Here is a 16,689-nt window from a genome sequence, read left to right as displayed (position 1 = left end):
CTGCGTGTCCTCTGGCTCTAGTCTGCTTTTCTGGGCCGAAAACTGGGTCAAAATAGGGCCTAAAATCGCCCCCAGCGAATTCTGCAGATTATGCAGATTGCGCACGTCACGCGATCGCGTCATTCATGTGGCCGCATCACTGCGATTTCCTCTCTTTCGCGCGGTCGCGTGAGCCATGCGGCTGCATCACTTCTCGCTGGTCATCTTCTCAATTTCTTGTGTTCCTTCCATTTTTGCAAGCTTCCTTTCCAATCTCCAATTCATTCATGCCCTATAAAGCCTGAAACACTTAACACACAGATCACGACATCAAATGGAATAAAGGAGAATTAAAATACGTAATTAAAAGTCTCTAGGAAGCAAGTTTTCAATCATGTAATAAATTTAAGAAGGAAATATAAATGCATTCTAATCATATGAATAAGTGGGTAAAGATCATGATAAAACCACACAATTAAACACATTATAAACCATAAAATAGTGGTTTATCAAAGATCTTATGTAGTCCTTGAGCTCCTCAATGTCTCTTCCTTGCCTTTGTTGCTCCTCCCTCATGACTCTTTGGTCTTTTCTAATTTCATGGAGGAGGATAGAATGCTCTTGGTGCTCCACCCTTAGTTGTCCCGTATTGGAACTTAATTCTCCTAGGGAGGTGTTGATTTGCTCCCAATATTTTTGTGGAGGAAAATGCATCCCTTGAGGCATCTCAATTCCAGCTGAATTACAGAGGTGACAAATGAGATGAGGGAAGGCTAACCTTGCCAAAGTAGAAGACTTGTCCTTCACCTTGTAGAGCTCTAGGGATATAACCTCATGAACTTCTACTTCTTCTCCAATCAAGATGCTGTGGATCATGATAGCCAGGTCTATAGTAACTTCAGACCGGTTGCTAATGGGAATGATTGAGTGTTGGATGAACTCCAACCATCCCCTAGCCACGGGCTTGAGGTCATGCCCTTCTTAGTTGAATCGGCTTCCCTCTTGAATCTCTCTTCCATTGAGCGCCCTCTTCATAAATGTCTGTGAGGACTTGGTCCAACCTTTGATCAAAGTTGACCCTTCTAGTGTAGGGGCGTGCATCTCCTTGCATCATGGGCAAGTTGAATGCCAACCTTACATTTTCCGAACTAAAATTTAATCATTTCCCCCGGACCATTGTAAGCCAATTCTTTGGGTCCGGGTTCACACTTTGATCATGGTTCTTGGTGATCCATGCATTGGCATAAAACTCTTGAACCATTAATATCCCGACTTGTTGGGTTGAGAACTTCCCAACCTCTTCTTCGAATCTCATGTCGGATCTCCGGATATTCACTCTTTTTGAGCTTGAAAGGGACCTGATGCACAGAAACTTGTCTCTCAATAGATTTCCTTTGGCAAGTATACCGAATTGTCATCAAGTAAAAACTCACAATAGAGTGAGGTCGAATCCCACAGGGATTGATTGGTCAAGCAACTTTAATTGGAGGAATGTTCTAATTGAGCTAAGCAGAATTTGATTGGAGAATTGCAAGAAATTAAATGGCGGGAAAGTAAATGGCAAAAAATGTAATTGCTGGAAATAAAAGACTGAATGTAAATGACGGAAAGTAAATTGCAGAATCTTAAATGGGGAATGGGGAAGATGAACATAAAAGTAAAAAGGCAGAAAGTAAAGAGAATGGGTAAGATCAGAAATGGGGGATTCATTGGGCTCAGGAGATCAAATTCATTCTCATCTCTTCCTTAATCAATGCATTTATTGATCTCCTTGGCAATCTTAAGTGATTGGATTCCAATTCCTTGGCAACCCAATCTCTCAAATCTTGATCAATAGCCAATTCCTTGGTCTAATTGCTCATGAGAAGAGATGAAGTATGGTCACTGATTATACCACATGTATTCCCAAATCAAAGTATTGGTAGGATTATATGTCACCATATCCATCCAAACCCCAATTTGGTCCAACATGAGAAAGCATTTTTAGCATGATCTCTTCATTCTTCTTCCAAGGTTTGAAGAGATCCAAGTATGAATAGCTTCTTTTCCAAGATAACTACTCAATAGGATGAAGATTGAAAGCTTTCTAGTAAAATCAAGAGAAAAGAAAGAAGAAGAATAATGAAAACTATTATTGATCCATCAAATTACAACAGAGCTCCCTAACCCAATGAAAGGGGTTTAGTTGTTCATAGCTCTGGGAATGGAACGTGTAAGTGTAAAGTACATTATGAAAACTAAAACTAGAAGTTGCAGAGAAAGTAAAATATACAGAGTGTAGTTCTCCAAAATGCCAAAAGCTCCCTTACTAGTTCAAAACTACTCCTATATATACTACTCTTCTGATCTTCTAGTTGGCTCTTCAAGTCTTGGATATGGGCCTTTGGATCTTTTAGTTGAAGCAGTTGCAGTCTTCCGTGGGCTCAGCTTTGCTTGCAGAGAAAGTGTGAGTTAGGCATGGACATTAGTTAGGACGTTAGTGGTGTTAATGTTAAGTGAAAATATGGGTTCGAGAACGTTAGTGATGATCAGCTTTTTCACTAACGTTCCTAACCCAAGATGGTCCATGTTAACTTCAACGTTAGTGGCACTAACATGACCACTAACATTGCCTCTTGGTCCTTCGCAAACGTTATTGGCATTCACCTTTTCCAATAAAGTTTGCTTGTTGCCCTTTCTCCCTACGTTAGAGTCCACGTTAGTGTAGCTAACGTGACTCCTAACGTGGGCATGCCTCAGCCTCAAGAGCGTTAGTGACAAAGGGGAGTGTCACTAACGTTGGCTCATCAATTCTTTCCTCCCCGTTAGCTTCCACGTTAATGTAGTTAACGTGGCAACTAACGTGGGTTATGATGGCTCACGAAGGCGTTATTGGCGATCACTTTTCTTATTAACGTTGTAAGTTAGCTCCCATTCCACGTTAATGGTCACATTAGTTAGACTAACGTGGCATCTTTCTTGCTTCCTTTGTCCTGAAATCAAGCAAGTAAAGTGCATCAAAGCTAGGTTCTAACTCATGAGATCATGCATCATCTATTTTATCACTCAATTCATGCATAATTCTCATAAAATCATATAAAATTCACAATGTTTACTTGAATCAAGATGTAAGTGATTATTTACCCAAAACTTGCTTATTAACTAAGAAAATGCATGAAACTACCCTAAAACAGTAAAGAAAAGGTCAGTGAAACTGGCCAAAATGCCCTGGCATCACAACACCAAACTTAAAGCTTGCTTGTCCCTAAGCAAGTACTGAAACATGAGAATGATGAATGAAATGACAAGAGAAATGAGTCATTATTGTGGAAGTTATGTCCTTGGTTTTATTGGGTTTCATGCATAGTGGTGCACGAAATCGTGATTGTTCATTCCTTGGTAATGGCGCTAAAAACTTAATACGCACGTTCATAATTTTAGTTCTCTTCACAATTTCGATACAACTAACCATCAAGTGCACTGGGTCGTCTAAGTAATAAACCTTACGTGAGTAAGGGTCGATCCCACAGAGATTGTCGGCTTGAAGCAAGCTATGGTCACCTTGTAAACCTCAGTGAGGCGGATTCAAAAGGTTATAGAGTTTTAATAATTAAAAAATAAGTAAAACATAAACTAGGATAGAGATACTTATGTAATTCATTGGTGAGAATTTCAGATAAGCATATACAGATGCTTTCGTTCCTCTGAACCTCTGCTTTCCTGCTGTCTTCATCCAATCATTCTTACTCCCTTCTATGGCAAGCTTTATGTAGGGCATCACCGTTGTCAATGGCTATATCCCATCCTCTCTGTAAAAATGGTCTAATGCACTGTCACTGCATGGCTAATCATCTGTCGGTTCTCGATCATACTGGAATAGGATTTACTATCCTTTTGCGTCTGTCACTACGCCCAGCACTTGCAAGTTTGAAGCTCGTCACAGCCATCCCTTCCCAGATCCTACTCGGAATACCACAGACAAGGTTTAGACTTTTCGGATCTCAAGAATGGCCATCCATGGTTTCTAACTTATACCACGAAGATTCTAATATCTCGGACTCGGTCCTCTGTATTAGATATCTAAGAGATACTCATTCTAGCTTGTTTGCATGTAGAACGGAAGTGTTTGTCAGGCACGCGTTCATAAGTGAGAATGATGATGAGCGTCACATAATCATCACATTCATCATGTTCTTGGGTGCGAATGAACATCTTAGAATAGGAATAAGATTGAATTGAATAGAAAAACAATAGTACTTTGCATTAATTCATGAGGAACAGCAAAGCTCCACACCTTAATCTATGGTGTGTAGAAACTCTACCGTTGAAAATACATAAGTGATGAAGGTCCAGGCATGGCCGAGAGGCCAGCCCCCAAACGTGATATAAGGATGAAACTAAAGATGTTCCAAAGATGTAAATACAATAGTTAAAAGTCCTATTTATACTAAACTAGTTACTAGGGTTTACAGAAATGAATAAATGAAGCAGAAATCCACTTCTGGGGCCCACTTGGTGTGTGCTTGGGCTGAGCGTTGAGCTTTACACGTGTAGAGGCTTCTCTTGGAGTTGAACACCAGTTTGTAACCTGTTTCTGGCGTTTAACTCCACTTTGCAACCTGTTTCTGGCGTTTAACTCCACTTTGCAACCTGTTTCTGGCGTTTAACTCCAGAATGCAGCATGGAACTGGCGTTGAACGCCAGTTTGCATTGTCTAAACTCAGGCAAAGTTTGGACTATTATATATTGCTGGAAAGCCCTAGATGTCTACTTTCTAACGCAATTGAGAGCGTGCTATTTGGAGTTTTGTAGCTCCAGAAAATTCACTTTGAGTTCAGGGAGATCAGAATCCAACAGCATCTGCAGTCCTTCTTCAACCTCTGAATCTGATTTTTGCTCAGGTCCCTCAATTTCAGCCAGAAAAACACACAAACTCATAGTAAAGTCCAGAAATGTGAATTTTAATTAAAAACTAATAAAACTATACTAAAACTAACTAAATTATACTGAAAACTATGTAAAAACAATGCGAAAAAGCGTATAAATTATCCGCTCATCACAACACCAAACTTAAATTGTTGCTTGTCCCCAAGCAACTGAAAATCAAATAGGATAAAAAAGAAGAGAATATACTATAAATTCTAAAATATCAATGAAATTTAGCTCCAATCAGATGAGCGGGACTTGTAGCTTTTTGCCTCTTGAATAGTTTTGGCACCTCACTTTATCCATTGAGGTTCAGAATGATTGGCATCTATAGGAACTTAGAATTCAGATAGTGTTGTTGATTCTCCTAGTTCAGTATGTTGATTCTTGAACATAGCTACTTTATGAGTCTTGGCCGTGGCCCTAAGCACTTCGTTTTCCAGTATTACCACCGGATACATAAATGCCACAGACACATAACTGGGTGAACCTTTTCAGATTGTGACTCAACTTTGAGAAAGTCCCCAATTAGAGGTGTCCAGGGTTCTTAAGCACACTCTGTTTTTGCTTTGGACCTTGACTTTAACCGCTCAGTCTCAAGTTTTCACTTGACACCTTCACGCCACAAGCATATGGTTAGGGACAGCTTGTTTTAGCTGCTTAGGCCAGGATTTTATTCCTCTAGGCCCTCCTATCCACTGATGCTCAAAGCCTTGGATCCTTTTTATTACCCTTGCCTTTTGGTTTTAAGGGCTATTGGCTTTTTGCTCTTGTCTTTTGGTTTAAAGAGATTTTGGCTTTTTCTGCTTGCTTTTTCTTTTTCTCTCTTTTTTTTTTCTGCAAGCTTTTGTATTCACTGCTTTTTCTTGCTTCAAGAATCATTTTTATGATTTTTCAGATTATCAAATAACATTTCTCCTTTTTCCTTATTCTTCAAGAGCCAACATATTTAACATTCATAAACATCAAATTCAAAAGACATATGCACTGTTCAAGCATACATTCAGAAAACAAAAAGTATTACCACCACATCAAAATAATTAAACTAGTTTCAAGGATGAATTCGAAACCATGTACTTCTTGTTCTTTTGTAATTAAAACATTTTTCATTCAAGAGAGGTGATGGATTCATATTCATAACTTTAAGGCATAGACACTTAGACACTAATGATCATATAATAAGACACAAATATAAATAAACATAAAGCTCAAAAATTGAAAAACAGGAAAATAAATAAACAAGGAGATTAAGGAATGAGTCCACCTTAGTGAGGGTGGCGTCTTCCTCTTCTTGAAGAACCAATGGTGCTCTTGAGCTCCTCTATGTCTCTTCCTTGTCTTTCTTGCTCCTCCCTCATAGCTCTTTGATCTTCTCTAATTTCATGGAGGATGATGGAGTGCTCTTGATGCTCCACCCTTAGTTGTCCCATGTTGGAACTTAATTCTCCTAGGAAAGTGTTGATTTGCTCCCAATAATTCTGTGGAGGAAAGTGCATCCCCCGAGGCATCTCAGGGATTTCATGGTGAGGAATTTCCTCATGCTCATGTTGAGGTCCATGATCTCTTGTTTTAGGACTTGGTCCAACCTTTGATCAAAGTTGACCCTTCTTGTGTAGGGGCGTACATTTTCTTCCATCATTGGCAAGTTGAACGCCAGCCTTACATTTTCCGGACTAAAATCTAAGTATTTCCCCCGAACCATGGTAAGCCAATTCTTTGGATTCGGGTTCACACTTTGATCATGGTTCCTAGTGATCCATGCGTTTACATAGAACTCTTGAACCATTAGGATCCTGACTTATTGAATGGGTTTGTGAGAACTTCCCAACCTCTTCTTTGGATTTCAAGTCGGATCTCCAGATACTCATTCTGCTTGAGCTTGAAAGGAACCTCAGGGATCACTTTCTTCTTGGCCACAACTTCATCGAAGTGGTCTTGATGGACCTTTGAGATGAATCTCTCCATCTCCCATGGCTCAGAGGTGGAAGCAATTGCCTTCCCTTTCCTCTTTCTAGAGATTTCTCTGGCCTTAGGTGCCATTAATGGTTATGGAAAAACAAAAAGCTATGCTTTTACCACACCAAACTTAAAATGTTTGCTCGTCCCTGAGCAAAAGAAGAAAGAAGAGAGTAGAAAAAGAAGAAATAGAGGAGATGGAGGGGGGTTTAGTGATTCGGCCAAGTGGTGAGTAGTGTGTATGGTGTGTGAAAATGAAGGAGTGAAGATGGGTTTATATAAGAGTGGAGAGAGGGGTAGGGTTTGGCCATGTATGGGTGGGTTTGGGAGGGAAAGTGGTTTGAATTTGAATGGTGAGGTAGGTGGGGTTTTATGATGGATGGATGTGGATTGGTGAAGAGATTATGGAGAAGAGGGTAGGATTTGATAGGAGAGGGATTTTTGGGAAAGAGGTATTGAGGTGATTGGTGAAAGGTATTCGGGGAAGAGAGAGAGAGATGAGGTAGGTGGGGATCCTGTGGGGTCCACAGATCCTGAGGTGTCAAGGATTTCTCATCCCTGCACCATGTGGTGTGTAAACGCCCCTTGCTAGCCAATCCTGGCGTTAAACGCCAGGTTGCTGCACATTTCTGGCATTTAACGCCATCTCTGTGCCCATTTATGGCGTTAAACGCCAGCTCTATGCCCCTTTCTGGCGTTAAACGCCCAGAATGATGCCAGACTGGGCGTTTAATGCCCATTCTGCTACCCTTACTGGCGTTTAAACGCCAGTAAGCTTCTCCTCCAGGGTGTGCTATTTTTAATACTATTTTTCATTCTGTTTTTTCTTTTTCAGTTGTTTTTGTGACTTCACATGATCATCAACCTACAGAAAACATAAAATAACAATGGAAAATAAATAGATATAATAAAATTGGGTTGCCTCCCAACAAGCGCTTCTTTAATGTCAGTAGCTTGACAGTGGGCTCTCATGGAGCCTTATAGATACTCAGAGCATGATGATGGCCTCCCAACACCAAACTTAGAGTTTGAATGTGGGGGCTCTATTTGACTCTGCATTGAGAGAATCTTTTCATGCTTCCTCTCCATGGTTATAGAGGGATATCCTTGAGCTTTAAACACAAGGGAGTCCTTATTTACTTGAAGGACCAATTCTCCTCCGTCAACATCAATCACAGCTTTTGCTGTGGCTAAGAAGGGTCTGCCAAGGATGATGGAGTCATCCATACACTTCCCAGTGTCTAGGATTATGAAATCAGCAGGGATGTAGTGGCCTTCAACCTTTACTAAGACATCCTCTACAAGTCCATAAGCCTGTTTCCTTGAATTGTCTGCCATCTCTAGTGAGATTCTTGCAGTTTGTACCTCAAGGATCCCCAACTTCTCCATTACAGAGAGTGGCATGAGGTTTATACTTGACCCTAGGTCACACAGAGCCTTCTCAAAGGTCATGATGCCTATGGTACAAGGTATTGAGAACTTTCCAGGATCCTATCTCTTCTGAGGTAATCTCTGCCTAGTCAAGTCATCCAGTTCTTTGGTGAGCAAGGGGGATTCATCTTCCTAAGTCTCATTACCAGATAACTTGGCAGTTAACTGCATGATTGCTCCAAGGTACTTAGCAACTTGCTCTTCAGTAACATCTTCATCCTCTTCAGAGGAAGAATACTCATCAGAGCTCATGAATGGCAGAAGTAAATTCAATGGGGTCTTTATGGTCTCAGTGTGAGCCTCAGATTCCCATGGTTCCTCATTAGGGAACTCCTTGGAGGCCAGTGGACGTCCATTAAGGTCTTCCTCAGTGGAAATCACTGCCTCTTCCTCCTCTCCAGGTTTGGCCGTGTGGGTTATGTTAATGGCCTTGCACTCTTTTTTTGGGTTCTCTTCTGTATTACTTGGGAGAGTACTAGGAGGGAGTTCAGTAATTTTCTTACTCAGCTGACCCACTTGTGCCTCCAAATTTCTAATGGAGGATCTTGTTTCAGTCATGAAACTTTGAGTGGTTTTAATTAGATCAGAGACTACAGTTGCTAAGTCAGAGTGGCTCTGCTTAGAATTCTCTGTCTGTTGTTGAAAAGATGAAGGAAAAGGCTTGCTATTGCTAAACCTAGTTCTTCCACCATTACTGTTGTTGAGGCTTTGTTGAGGCCTCTGTTGTTCCTTCCATGAGAGATTTGGATGATTTCTCCATGAAGGGTTATAGGTGTTTCCATAGGATTCTCCCATGTAATTCACCTCTTCCATTGCTGGGTTCTCAAGATCATAAGCCTCTTCTTCAGATGAAGCTTCTTTGGTACTGCCTGTTGCTGCTTGCATGCCAGACAGACTCTGAGAAATCATATTGACTTATTGAGTCAATATTTTGTTCTAAGCCAATATGGCATTCAGAGTATCAATCTCAAGAACTCCTTTCTTCTGATTTGTCCCATTATTCATAGGATTCCTTTCAGAAGTGTACATGAATTGATTATTTACAACCATTTTAATGAGCTCCTGAGCTTCTGCAGGCGTCTTCTTCAGATGAAGAGATCCTCCAGCAGAGCTGTCCAATGACATCTTGGACAGTTCAGACAGACCATCATAGAAGATACTGTTCCGAGGGTTACCTGAAACTGTAGGTTAATCTCGGATGAGATCTTTTGTACTGGTCGGAGATGACGTGTCCGGCTGGCTGCTGGCGGCCGGAGCTGTTGTGTCTGACTTGTTGGGCTGGCTGCACTTCTGATCCTTGGTCACCGGAGGGTGGGGGTACCTGCAAGAGACTCCGATGCTTAAGTTAGCACGGGTATTAAGCAGGTTTATTGTAGAATCGGAGTATGAGTTATACCTGGGTGCTCCAGTGTATTTATAATGGTATGGAGTGACCTTTTTAGATAAGATAAGTTAGTTATCTTATCTTATCTTTATCTTTGAGTTGAGGTCAGCTTATCTTCAAGGGAACCGCCCTTATCTCTATAGGCTTGGACTGCCTTTAGATTTGGGTCGTGTTCCTCTATTTGGGCCCTTTACTGGGCTTTCCTGTCGATTTGGCCGACCTCTTTTGAGAAGAGGTTGGATAGCCTGACCTGAAGAGGTCAATCGCTTTGTTACTGAACATCCCGGGTCGGATAGCTCGACCCAGGGTGTGAACAGATACCTATGATGCTCCATTCTGAAAGCATGTCAGAAGGACACCTTCTGATCAATTGCTTGTATCTTTCCCAAGCTTCATAGAGGGATTTACCTTCCTGCTGTCTGAAAGTTTGGACTTCCACTCTAAGCTTACTCAGTTTTTGAGGTGGAAAGAACTTTGCCAAGAAGGCATTGACTAGCTTTTCCCAAGAGTTCAGGCTTTCTTTAGGTTGTGAGTCCAACCATGGACTTCCTGTTGTTTGATACTTTTAGGGCTTTTGCATGTTATCACCGTTTTCTGTTTTGATGATGGTTTTGTTTGATTTTGAAAAAGGTTGCGCCTTTGATGATTTCCGCTTAGCATGTTTGATGTTGGCGATGCTTTTTGCTGATAGACTGTAAAAAGATAGTGGCTTTGATGACCTTTTATGTTTTATCTTTCTCCTATGAAAATGTTTGCTGTTTGAAATCTTATTTTCTTGTTTGAGAGATGCCGGGACGTAAGCTGTGGATTTTTCCTGAAACCTTGTTTTCACTTCAAGAAAATACGCTTTTTGCCACGCTTTAAAAGCGTGCCGAAAAGTGCAAAAAAGCGTGCCGATAGCTTTTCGCCACGCTTTTTGAGCTATCGGCACGCTTTTGAAAGGGTCACATCTGCCAGCGTGCCAGTTGCTCTATCGCCACGCTTTTGTGGATCTATCGGCACGCTTTTTTTGTTGGCACGCTTTCTTTTCTTGCCACGCTTAAAAGCGTGGCCATAGGCCTTAACCTTTCGGTACGTTTTATAAGCGTACCGAAAATGCACGTATCGCCACGCTTTTAAAACGTCCTAGAATGTATGCTTTGGGTACTCTTTAAAAGCGTACCAATAGGGGAAGATATGGCTACACTTTTTAAACGTGCAAATAGGGTAAACGTATGAGGATATGGGTACGCTTATAAAACGTGCCAGTAGATGAGGATATGGGTACGCTTTTAAAGCGTGCCGATTGCGAAGTTATGGCCACGCTTATTAAGTGTGCTTGTTGAGCCCAAAATTAAGGTATAGCTACCCTTTTTAAGCGTGCCCATAAGTTTGGTCAGAATTTTTTTTTTTTTTATTAATCTTCCTAATATTTCGTGCAAAATTCATATAAAATTTTAAAATTATAGACAAAAATAAAATTATATATATTGAACTAATCCAACAAATATAAACTTTCCCATAGAAAAAGACATACATATAAAATTGTCACCATAAAAGTAGGTTTTGATGACAAAGTACCAAAAAATAGTCATAACAAGTAAATAAGAATTGTCATTCCAACAAGTGTCACATATCTACTTCTATATACTTAGTTACAAAATATCAAATTTCATGAGTAGTGTGATCATCCATTATGAGCTCCATTATTTTTATCACTGCCCTGCAGAATTTTAAATAATCTTGTGTTAGTACATGTTATAAAATCGACTTCAATTAAGTCCAACAAATCCAATTCCAAATCCAAATTGATTAAACATGAAAATGGCAAAGCAACTTTAATTATATCCCACAACATTGCATATTCAGCCATTAGAATAAAAAACACATATCAAACACAAAAGAAATAGTCCCCTATACATGGTCACAAAAGGAGCTGTTCACACAAATTTCAAATTATTGGAGCAGAGGAACAAACATTTACATGAGTAAAAAATTTTCAGAATTCTGGTTACATTTTGTTTTTTATTATTATCCATTAGCAGATTTGGTGTGTGGAGTCAAAATTGAGTCAGCTAGAAATGAAAGAGGCGAGGAATAACAAGCAAGTCGGAAGATGTTGAGATGGTGTAAAATGGACTCACAGGTAACAAGTAATTAAAAGCTAAAAAGAATGCTACAATTCACAAGTGCATCATCATCATGCAATTGGTTTAGCTGAATGGTAAGCAACCCATCTATAACTAAAATCCATATTCCTTTTCCCTAATTAATGCTACACTACCTCAGGATAGTAGTAATTAAATTTAAATGACAAGAAAGAAAAGGGAAAAACCGAGCAAGAGAAAATGACAAAGGAGAATATATGGTCAAAACTCAACAAAAAAAAGGGTTGTGGGCATGTTAGAGCGCTTTATTCCCAACCGCGATCAACGGCTTCCGCCGAAAATGAGATTAAATTGCCAAATCTCTTTCTTTCACACACCCTCTATCTCAATTCTCAATTCTCAATTCTCAATCAACAGTAATTCAATTCAGCCAGCTACATAAATTCTCAATCAACAATAATCAACAGTTCTCAATTCTCAATTCAGCCAGCATAAATTCTCATTCGTGGGAATTAGTAACCTCTTGAGGCAAAAAAAGATTGTGAGTATGATATTTAACAACTTAATTATACATAGGACAGCCAAATCATGAAAACAAGGGGACCAGTAGTAGGCCACATCTCTTTACTTTCCCATTAATTCAAAGAAAAAAAACTCTTGAATCAAGAAAAAACCACTGGCTAGATACCACATCATGATAGATCATACATCTCTAATATCTCTCACGAAACAATAACTACAGATTCTTCCAAAGTTTTGTGAATAAATATTCTAACACTATAGACAAAACAAAAACAATGTTTCAAATCCCAAGTCCCAATCTGCTACAATTTCTTCCATGTAAGGCATTAGCCATTATTTGTTAGGCTAAACTCTCAAGCAGAAAAAGAAGCAAACTTTTTCAACAATGAGCAAACCAAAACCTTTTAAACCAATAGTGACTAAGCATATTAAAATATTAAAGTTGAAGAGGGCAATAATCATACCTGTTCACTAGTAGGTACTTTCCTCTTCAAGCAGTTTTCATGCAGCATATATATATATATATATATATATCACTGACTCATCATAGTTGTTTGGGAAAACTGATTATTAGTAAAGGAATGTGTATGTGTGGTACAAATATGTGAGAATTGAAGGAACATAATGACCTCAATTTGACTCTGAAGGAATCTGATATACCCAATAGCTTTTAACAACACTGAGGTTGTGTCAGTCTGCAAAAAAAGTAAAATATAAATACCACACACCATAAAATTTAAATCCTCCATAGTCATATAATAAAGCATCATTTGAGTTTTCATAACCTGTATTCAGTCAGTTTAAATCCTCTAATTAAATGTTAAGATGTTTCAGAGCTCATCTTAACACAACATTTAATTTGCTTTGCAAAAGATCTCTTCATAACCCCAATTTTCAATCTCAGATCAGATCAGCCCAGATACATTTTTAATCGATTGAACATTCAGGAAACAGTAACATTGATAATTCACATACATGTAAATGCAAGAGAAAAGGTTTACTAGAACTTTCAAAGAATTACCTCTTCTACAAGATCCCCAGCAATTCCTCTAACAAGTTCACACAGAATGTTTTCAGTAAATGATTCCTTGATCCAGAAACTGATGTCCTTGTAACAAGGAGGATACTGTAGAAGAAAAAGAGAGAGAAAAGAATTAAAATTCACAGTTAGAATTTAGTAATAAGCACATGACATGATATGTGTATTTGTTAACAAAAATAAAAAAAATCAATAGATCCATAGTGCATACTTAGGAGCTTCAATTTATCTCAGAATTGTAATGTATCTTCTTTGTTCTATATAACAATACAAGCAAAAAATACCCTTCAAATACCCCAATAAAAATGTGCAATTTTGCCTTAAAATTTATAACAGGCAAGATCAAATTAAAGTAGGATATCAGGCATGAAGAACAGAAAACCACCATGCTCATCATTGCTCCTATGAGAAAAGCTATACTCATCATGAACAGGTTAAATGCAAAATGCTTTCCAGAGATGTTTAAATTTGAAAATCAAAATTGCTATCTCAGGTAGATGTAAGAGCAGTTTTCTTTTCCATACAATTCTAAACTCCTAAAGTAAAAGCAATAATGCAGCACCAATGACCAATCACCATCCAGAAAGTAACAGAAAATGATCCGCAATGGAATAATAAGCAGAGAATTAACATTGAAAGAACGCATCAAGCATAATCCCAAGTAAACAAAATCAATAAAGCTAGAAAAAATAAACCTTGATGCTAGATGCGGGATGAGAGGCGAGCAGAACCGCGACATAGAGAGAGGCGAGCAGCACCACGACCAGGGCTGGGTTGGAGATGATGAGGCTGAGCAGAACCGCGACAGAGAGAGGCGAGCAGGACCACGACCATGGTTGGGTTCGAGAAGATGAGGCGAGCAGCACCGCGACAGAGACAGGCGAGGAGCACCGCGATAGAGAGAGGCGAGCAGAACCACGACCAGGGTTGGGTTCGAGAAGATGAGGCGAGCAGCACCGCGACAGAGACAGGCGAGGAGCACCACGACCAGGGCTGGGTTTGAGAAGATGAGGCGAGCAGCACTGCCACAGAGACTGGCGAGGAGCACCACGACCAGGGCTGGGTTCGAGAAGATGAGGCAAGCAGCACCGCGATAGAGACAGGCGAGGAGCACCGCGACAGAGACAGGCGAGGAGCACCACGACCAGGGCTGGGTTCGAGAAGATGAGGCGAGCAGCACCGCCACAGAGACAGGCGACCAGGGCTGGGTTCGATCGCGACGATGAAGCTGACAGCGCCTTAGCTTTTAGGGTTCAAGAGGGTTCGAGCCAAAGAAGATGAATTTTTAGGGTTTCTTTGTTTTAGTGTGTAAGTTATTAGTGTGGGTTGTTGGGTAGTAAAAATTGATAACTTACAAAAAAAAAAGGTTAAGTGTGGGAAAAATAGGTGGGAAACTAAATTTTTGAGGAGGGAACTCTATCGGCATGTTTTTTTGGGGTGACAAAATACACAAGGTATAGCCACATTTATTAAGCGTACCGGTTTCTTTCTATGGCCACGCTTTTTAAGCGTGGCCAAAAAAAAGCGTGGGGAAATATCAAATCAGTGGCCACTCTCGTAAAGCGTGCCGATTTCTCTCTATGGGTACGCTTTTCAAGCGTGGCAGTAAAAAAGCGTGGCCAAATTTCAAATAAATGGCCACCCTTAGGAAAGCGTGCCGATTCCCTCTATGGCCACGCTTTTTAAGCGTGGCAAAAAAAAACGTGGCCAAATCACAAATCAATGGCCACCCTCGCAAAAGCGTGCCCATAGACCACTTTTGGGCACGCTTTTAAAGCGTGGCAAGAAAAAAGGGTGCCGATAGGCCTTTTTTCTTGTAGTGTTTGTTACTGCCTCCAAAGGATGCCCAGGACTTTGGTTTGAGTCTTGGGGTTTTCCTTTTCTGTTTGTTCTTCTAGTCGAGTTATTTTGCCCCTCGTCCGAGATGTTTTTTGGTAATCCCATCTTCTTTTCTTATTGTAGGATTAGTTGGCCTCATGTCTTCTCGCAATAACATTGTAGAGATGTCTTCTAAAGTTCCCGAGGGGATGTCTGATTGGTTGGACTCCCTTGTCTTGATGTGTGTCTCTGTGGTGAATACTAATTTTTGTGTAGAGTTGAGGAAACGTCATAGGATTTGTGGTAGCAGCACCCGGGAGAGGGATTATGAGCTTGTAGCGCCCGATTCTGATGAGAGGGTTTGTTTTCCTACTTCGGTCGAGGGGGAGCGTCCCTTTTTCTATGCCTATGAATATTTCTTCAGCCAGTTGGACATTACCTTTCCTTTTACTGCTTTCGAAACCGATTTGTTGTGGTCTTGTAATATTGCCCCATCCCAGCTTCATCCGAATTCCTGGGGTTTTATTAAGATTTTTCAGCTGCTTTGCCAAGAGTTAGGCATAACACCTTCTCAGACTCTTTTCCTCTATCTTTTTGTTTCTGCCAAGCCCGGAGGGTCTTCCAAAAAGAAAGCTTCCTGGGTTTCTTTCAGGTCGGCCCAAGGGCATAAAGTTTTTGCCATGTATGATGAGTCTTTTAAAGATTTTAAGAATTATTTCATCCGAGTCCGTGCTGTTGAGGGGGCCCGCCCCTTTTTTCTCGATGAAAATGATGAGCCTGCCTTTCCTCTAGAATGGCAAAAGAATGTGAGAGTGTCTCGCTATACCTGGGAGATGCTTGACGAGGTTGAACGAGCTTTTGTAGTTGTTCTTGAAGATTTATGGGGGAAACCACCCCATCTTGATACAAAAAATTTTTTGAGTGACCCGTGTTTGGTTTAAACTGTTTTAGGTACTGTCGGACTTGTTTATATACTTGCTTTTTAGTTTTACTTCTTCTTTTTGTGATTGTAACCCATTGCTGTGGTCGATTCTGTATTTTCGGAGATGTCAAAAAACAAAGATTCTATGAAGGCCTACAAGAAGGCAAAGAAGACTGCAGCTGCTCAAAATATCTCGGCCAAGGTGGCGGGAGAGGGATCTTCCCAAGTTCCGGTGAAGCCACCTGTGCCTAGTTCTCCTGGCCCGAGGAGGGTAATTCCCACTCCTAGGGTTCACCTGCCCGAGCCACCGCAGTCTTCCGCAGCTACTTTTGGTGCTCCTCCCAACAAGAAACAAAAAACAATTGAGCCTTTCAACCTTGATGCCACTGATTTTGACGTGGTCGAGTTTGTAGATCAGCGGATCGGTCCATACGGTGTTGATGAGACACAGAAGTTGGTGAATTAAAAATTATCAAAATAGTTACGTTGCAAGTATAGTACTTAACTCACCGAAAATTTGCCTATCAATTTAGAAATATGTCACAGAGAGTTTAAATTAAAAATTACTGGGAGTTTAAGTCCCAGGTCGTCTCCCAACGAGTTGCAGAAAAGTGTGCTATTTTATTAATCAGATGTTCCAAGAAGT

The 16,689-nt window shown here is 40.3% G+C and overlaps 2 long non-coding RNA genes across 2 annotated transcripts; both read right to left on the bottom strand.

Moving 5' to 3' along the window:
* On the bottom strand, positions 11,223-12,783 carry LOC110270187. Its single transcript, XR_002359410.1, has 2 exons — positions 12,729-12,783; positions 11,223-11,357 (listed from the first exon to the last, which is right to left on the bottom strand). It is a non-coding gene; the product is annotated as an uncharacterized LOC110270187 (long non-coding RNA).
* LOC107634467 lies at positions 12,876-14,177 on the bottom strand. The gene is made up of 3 exons (XR_001618919.2): positions 13,999-14,177; positions 13,286-13,390; positions 12,876-12,959 (listed from the first exon to the last, which is right to left on the bottom strand). It is a non-coding gene; the product is annotated as an uncharacterized LOC107634467 (long non-coding RNA).

The sequence above is a fragment of the Arachis ipaensis genome, chromosome B03 (assembly GCF_000816755.2).
Source record: "Arachis ipaensis cultivar K30076 chromosome B03, Araip1.1, whole genome shotgun sequence".
NCBI lineage: Eukaryota > Viridiplantae > Streptophyta > Magnoliopsida > Fabales > Fabaceae > Arachis > Arachis ipaensis.
The sequence above is the reverse complement of the archived record's forward strand: the minus strand, read 5'-3'. Positions and strand labels throughout refer to the sequence as shown.